This window comes from Orcinus orca, chromosome 3 (genome assembly GCF_937001465.1).
Source record: "Orcinus orca chromosome 3, mOrcOrc1.1, whole genome shotgun sequence".
Classification (NCBI taxonomy): domain Eukaryota; kingdom Metazoa; phylum Chordata; class Mammalia; order Artiodactyla; family Delphinidae; genus Orcinus; species Orcinus orca.
Window position 1 is genome coordinate 57,464,976 of NC_064561.1, and position 6,446 is coordinate 57,471,421.

The window sequence follows — 6,446 nt, forward strand, 5'->3', positions numbered from 1 at the left end:
CAAAAAAATGATACAAATGAACTTATTTACAAAACTAACATACACTCACAGACTTAGAAAACAAACTTATGGTTACCAAAGGGGAAAGCTGGCGGGGGAGGGATATATTGGGAGTTTGGGATTGACATATACACACTACTCATATAAAATAGATAACCAACAAGGACCTACTGTATAGCACAGGGAACTCTGCTCAATATTCTGCAATAACCTAAATGGGAAAAGAATCTGAAAAAGAACAGATACATGTATATGTATAACTGAATCACTTTGCTGTACACCTGAAACTAACACAACAGTTAATCAACTAAACTCCAATATAAAATTTAAAAAAATTTTTTTGATAAATATTAGTGTTATTTATGTACATATGAACTCTGGCAAACCAGTAACAAAATTAACAACCAACTGCAATTCCAATATCAACATATAAGCATGCAATAAACATGCTACTTGAAGTTCTTTTAATTAACATTTTAAGAAAAAAATTCTAAAGTAAGTTTTCAATTACAATATTAAGAGCAGCTACATTTACTTTTTTTTTAAACTTCCCTCTAGTTCTGTTTCCCAAAATGAATACGTTTGTTAAAAATGTTGAACTGACATCAGATTTAACAGAAGTATTAAACTAGGACCATAAAGATAGAAAGACTCAAGCAGAATCCTATTTTGTTTTCCTCAGATTTATGATTTCCCAAAGAAAACACTAAACTAAGATCTGTCACTAAAGTGGGACTTTAAAAATGCATACCATGTTAACACATTTACAGCTTAAAAACAGCTATAAATAATTTGCTTAAATCTGACCTCTTTAGGAAATGTTTTTAAAAAGGAAAAGAGAAAATGACCAATCTCATTAGCGTATTTTAAGCAACAGCCTTGATAACAGTGGACATCCAAAACTTCTGTAAGCATAGCAGGTAGGGAAATTACTCCTTGGTAGAATTTTGTGTATCAAATAACAATATCTGCCATTAAAAATCTGTGCTACTCGGGTTACCAATTCACCAATATTATTCAAATATTTTGCTAGCTAAAATCTAAGTAAGTACATCTTGGTTCTGAAATCTAAATATGCCTATTTTCTTTTTCAGGAAAGAAATATCTGCAGAGAACAGTTAGTGAATCTATAAGATTTGGAACTTGTAATATCTATGTTTATTACAGGGGAAACATTAGAAATTCCAGATACAGTAATGGGTCTTACTTTATTAGCAGCAGGAACAAGCATACCAGACACGATCACAAGTGTGTTTGTTCTAAGAAAAGGTAAGAAGTAGGTCCGTCAAACTGCAATGTCCATTCTTAAAAGCCTGGCTGAAATACACTGAGCAAAGGTACCTTTAAAATATTTATTTCCTCAGTAACATACTTTGAAGAAAAAAAAAGGAGTGACTCAAGAGGAAGGATTTACTATTTAATAGCAGATTAATTTCACTGAATCTAAACCCCCAAATAATATTCATCTGAAATGTGCAGTAAATCATAATTAACCACGTTACGATGAAAAACAAGTAATCTACATACCTTATTGAAAAATGGTTTAATAAATAGATAATTATTGGATAAATAAATGTTAAGACTTCAAACACTAACCCCCCCCAAAATTCAAAAATACAAACTCAGTAACTTTTGCTCTGACACAACAATTTTCCAAAACAAACGGAAGAAGTATCCAGTGTTTATTCTTATGAAGCTTATTAATAAAATACAGTATTGGTATGCATATTTTAACAACATGCTTTTTTTGCAGGCAAAGGAGATATGGCTAATGTCTACCACTGTGGGATCCAACGTGTTCGATGTGCTGTGCCTAGGAGTTCCATGGCTTATTAAAACTGCATTTATAAATGCATCTGCTCCTGTAGAAGTGAACAGTAGAGGACTAACTTACATAACCATCTTTCTCAACATTTCAATTATTTTTCTTTTCTTAGCAGTTCATCTTAATAGCTGGAAACTAGACAGAAAGTTGGGAGTAATCTGCCTATTACTATACTTGGGGATTGCAACATTATCAGTTCTATATGAACTTGGAATTATTGGAAATAATAAAATAAGGGGCTGTGGCGGTTAATGTTAATAGTGTTATGTGGAAAATGCAAATGATGGGGAAGGGCAGAGAAAGAAAACTCCATTTCTTCATTTAAGTCAAATGAAAAATATTCTGAACTTTAGAATCTAAAACTTACAATAATTCTTTATCACCAACAAAAAGTAATTTAAAACCAACCAAGATCATATCCTAATTTGTCTGAGCCCTTGCTTTTCAAGGACAATTACATATATTAAACAGAAGTTTTGAAAAAAACACCTATGTTTTACCTTACAATACATTGATAAAAGCTGGGGACACTTGAACAAACAAATCCCACTATGTAGAACTGAAAACAACATGAAAATGGCTTATTTCATTAAAAATAGTACAACCATTCATTTAAACTGAACGACCAGACTTGCTGTCTTTAAAAATCCAAACTTGAGATTAACAAAAATCAGAGTATATTTAACACTATACTGTTAAAAGCTGGTGGGAGTTTTAAAAGTACATTTTTACAACTTTTGTAAGCATACAGTATTACTTAAAAAAATGACTTTTACTAAGAGATTCAGCAAAACAGATGTAAGAATGTTCCAACCGTGGTTTCAAATTATGCATTATGATCCAAGAGAACATCAATTTCTCTGCCAGTGATTTTTATGCCATTCATTATTCTGCAGCCTTTTTCAGCTGATCCTGGGGAGTCAGATCTGACTGTTCCACAGCCTTTTGACCTTCCATTCTCCATTTTTATTTCTGCAAACATTACATGACATTTCTGACAAATATCTGGCTGCCTTTGGAGCCTATTCTGTCTCTCATTCCACTTCCCATTGGACCTGATAAAAATCTTCGATCCATATTGATAGTCCTTTCCAGGACAGCTCCTATACCTGGTCCCATTCTGTCAAAGCTGGAACTCATCTGATCCAGTCCCATCCCCATTCCTCCAGTCACACTGTTCATGCCACCCATTCCACCACCAAGTCTTCCAAAGGAATGTCCAAAGCCTCAATTTATTCCAATATCACCACGTCCAAAATCTCTCTCCATGCTACTAGTCATCGCACCATGGTATAGCTCTCCCATTTGACTAACTCCTCCAAATCCTCCCATGCTATTCATTGCTTCCAGACCACCAAACCCAATTCCTCCTCCAGTTCTATTCATTCCTTCAAAACCTGGACCATCCTTTCCCATACCACTTGGACCTAAATTTCCCATTCCACCACCTACGTTCAACTGTCTGGCACTAATAGGCTGTCCACATGGACCAAGTCCCATTCCAGTGCCTCCAAGACCACGTGGTAATTGTGGTGTGTTACTATCATATGAACGGTAGCTTTCATGAGGGACAGACTTGTCATCCATTTTCACATGCATAGGTCTAGCAAACAAAACCTGCCCATTGAACATAGAAATTGCTTGAACTGCTTCAACTGCCTGTTCAGAAGTGACTGTGCCCATTCCTCTGCTCTTGCCATCTTTGTCTTCTTTAATATCTGCCCGCTTTACAGTTCCAGCTACGCTGAACACTTCCTTTGGCTCCTTCCAACCAACTTTGAAGCAACAAATTGTGGAACCAAGCAACAAAAATTGTGGAACCAAGTCTCCCAGCCTGCAAATTACTGATAACCTCAGGAGGAACGTTTGGATTATTGAGAATGGAAGGTGGTAAATTCATCAATCCTGATCCCATGTTGGGTACATGTCCTCCTGGAAATGATCCCCCTGTCAGTGGCAATGCCCTACGAGCATTTGCTCCATCAGGATCCTCTTTGATATTCAAGGGTCTTCCACTAAGATCATATTTGTTCATAGTTTCTAGTGCTTTCTTGACAAATTCTTCATCTTTGAATTCAACCACACCACAACCCCTTGATTTTCCTTCCGCACCCTTAAAGAGCTCCACGTATGTAACCTGACCCAACTTTTCCTCTCATTAGATCTTTAATGGTTTGCCATTTCATGTCATATGGGATGTTGCTAATAAAAACTCTGTTACGATTTGGACCCTTCTTTTCTCCAGTGCCTGAATTCTTGTCTTTTGAATGAGGATGAAATCCATTGGCCCTCTTATTTCCTGTAGATTTTTCTTCTAATTCAGGTTTCTCTTCTTTGATTCATCATTCTCCATTTTAACGCCATTGGAGCTGCCGCTGTGCTGCGGCGGCTGCTTCTCCTGCTCGGGCGGGTGAGGTTTTCCCCGGCGGCTCCGCGGGCTGCGGATGCTGGCTGTCGTCGCCAGCAGCCTTAAGCACCTCACCTCGGGTTTGTTGCGTCGGCCATCCCTCCGCCACGGCCTCCACCTCCACCGCCTGCATTGAAGGGCCCTGAATGCTACAGTAGTGGCGGCGGCGGGCTAAAAGTTTTTTTAAAAAAAGAAATTTCCGTGTCACTTAGTTTTTGAAAACAAAGAAAATTTGAAGTTGTAAATTTAAGAAAAATGGAGAGAGACAAGCAAAATAATGCCATATGTGGGCTGCCCACATGTGAGCCAGAGGTGCCCCTATCACCTATGGTCTCAGTGATTCCACTTTGCTCTTGTTCTGGAAGACCCACGGTCAGCTCAGATCAGTAAGCGCCAAAGTGCCCTTTATTGCCTAACGACAGGAACACAGCTCACACCAACCTGAACAGTACAAACGTGCAGTAAAGATCAGCCCCTGAGGATCTGTACAGACATTTCAGAGTTGGGCAAAGGATAACACTGGTTGACAAAACACTTCAAGAATTAAGATGACACTCTCTGTAAAGGCTCGCCTCTATATTTTAACACTTGGAATCATCTCTCTGAACGCTCTAACCAGCTTGCAATGCAATTTTCTCATCCTAAAAAATGGGACCAATTATACATGTCTTGCCTACTTAAGAGATTGTATATCATTTGAGTACAACAAGGATGGTAAATATATGGCAAGATTATGTCCCTGATAGTGAAGGTGATGATGATGATAACAGCGTGCCAGCGTGTTGTATATTAGGAATATTAATTTCTTTTTTTTTTTATTATTTTTTTTTGCGGTACATGGGCCTCTCACTGTTGTGGCCTCTCCCGTTGCGGAGCACAGGCTCCGGATGCGCAGGCTCAGCAGCCATGGCTCACGGGCCCAGCCGCTCCGTGGCATGTGGGATCCTCCCAGACCGGGGCACGAACCCGTTTCCCCTGCATCGGCAGGCAGACTCTCAACCACTGCGCCACCAGGGAAGCCCAGGAATATTAATTTAATCCTCTGACAACCCAGTGAGGGAGATGCTATTATCACTGGCATTTTATAAATACGAAAACTAAGGCATAGAAAAGTTAAGTAACTGCCCAGTGCTACATGGATGAAAAGTGGCAGAGCTGGGAGCCTTCCTGCTGAGCCTCAGAATCCTTGTCCCTAGAGCGATCCAAGAAGCCCCTACCAACTGATCAAGTTGGCACGCAGATTAAAATCTATTTTCCCAACTCTAGCCTAATTCAATGCCTGGCACAAAAGAGGGCCCTTTACCCTTATTAAGGATCAGCTCCCTTTCATCCAGCTTCACGATGTGTTACGAAGATCAAATCACTGGATGGGTATGGGCAGTGGAGCTCAACCTTTGCCCTAGTGGCATTTGGGGCTGGATCATTCTTTGCTGTGGAGGCTGCCCTGTGCTCTTTACAGTATTTAGCAGCATCCCTTGTCTCTCCCCATGAGATACCAGTAGCACACTCATACCACCCCCCTTTGCCAGCTGTGACAACAAAAAGTCTCAGACCATTGCCAAATGTCACCTGTGGGAGGGGGGCGGAACTGTCCCCGGTTGAGACCCACTGGTGTTAAGGGATGATTAGTCAGATTCCTCCTCCTGGACCCAAGGTGAGTCACCCCACTTTCCTTTGCTTCTCACTGCTGCCAAGCCCCACCCTGTATTGTGAGATGCCTCCGCCCCTGACTGTGTGGAATAAGAGGCAACTCCCCAGGAGCTGCCTCTGCTGTTCTGAAACAGATCCCTAATAACTCTCCATTGTAAGGGTGTCACTGTTTAGTCCGGTAGGAATGGATGGGGGTGGAGAGCAACGAACAAGGCAGGGATGGGGAAATAACACAAGTTGCAGAGTTCTCTTGACAGTAGAGACATATTATAATACCTACCTCCCAGGGTTGTATGGAGGACTCAGCAAAGGCCTGGCATCTGGGAAGCACTCAGGTAAATAACCACTATCAACAGTAACAACCTGAACTCGTTATCCCTTCATTTAAGAAATACTCTTTCCATACCTTCTAGTTACCAGCAATGGTGTAATGGCTTTACTTAGATCATCCTACCCATAATACTTACAAGGAAGAAACTACTACCACATGGACAGTTTATAAATTTAAAAAGCTGAGCTTCAGTGAAGTTAAAATACTTGCTAAGTGCAGGCTACACAGCAGAA

General features: G+C 40.0%; 1 pseudogene; it reads right to left on the reverse strand.

The window, feature by feature from the left end:
* Positions 1 to 295: 295 nt before the first annotated feature.
* LOC101283611 (myelin expression factor 2-like) lies at positions 296 to 4,983 on the reverse strand (annotated as a pseudogene).
* Between the last annotated feature and the right edge of the window lie 1,463 nt (positions 4,984 to 6,446).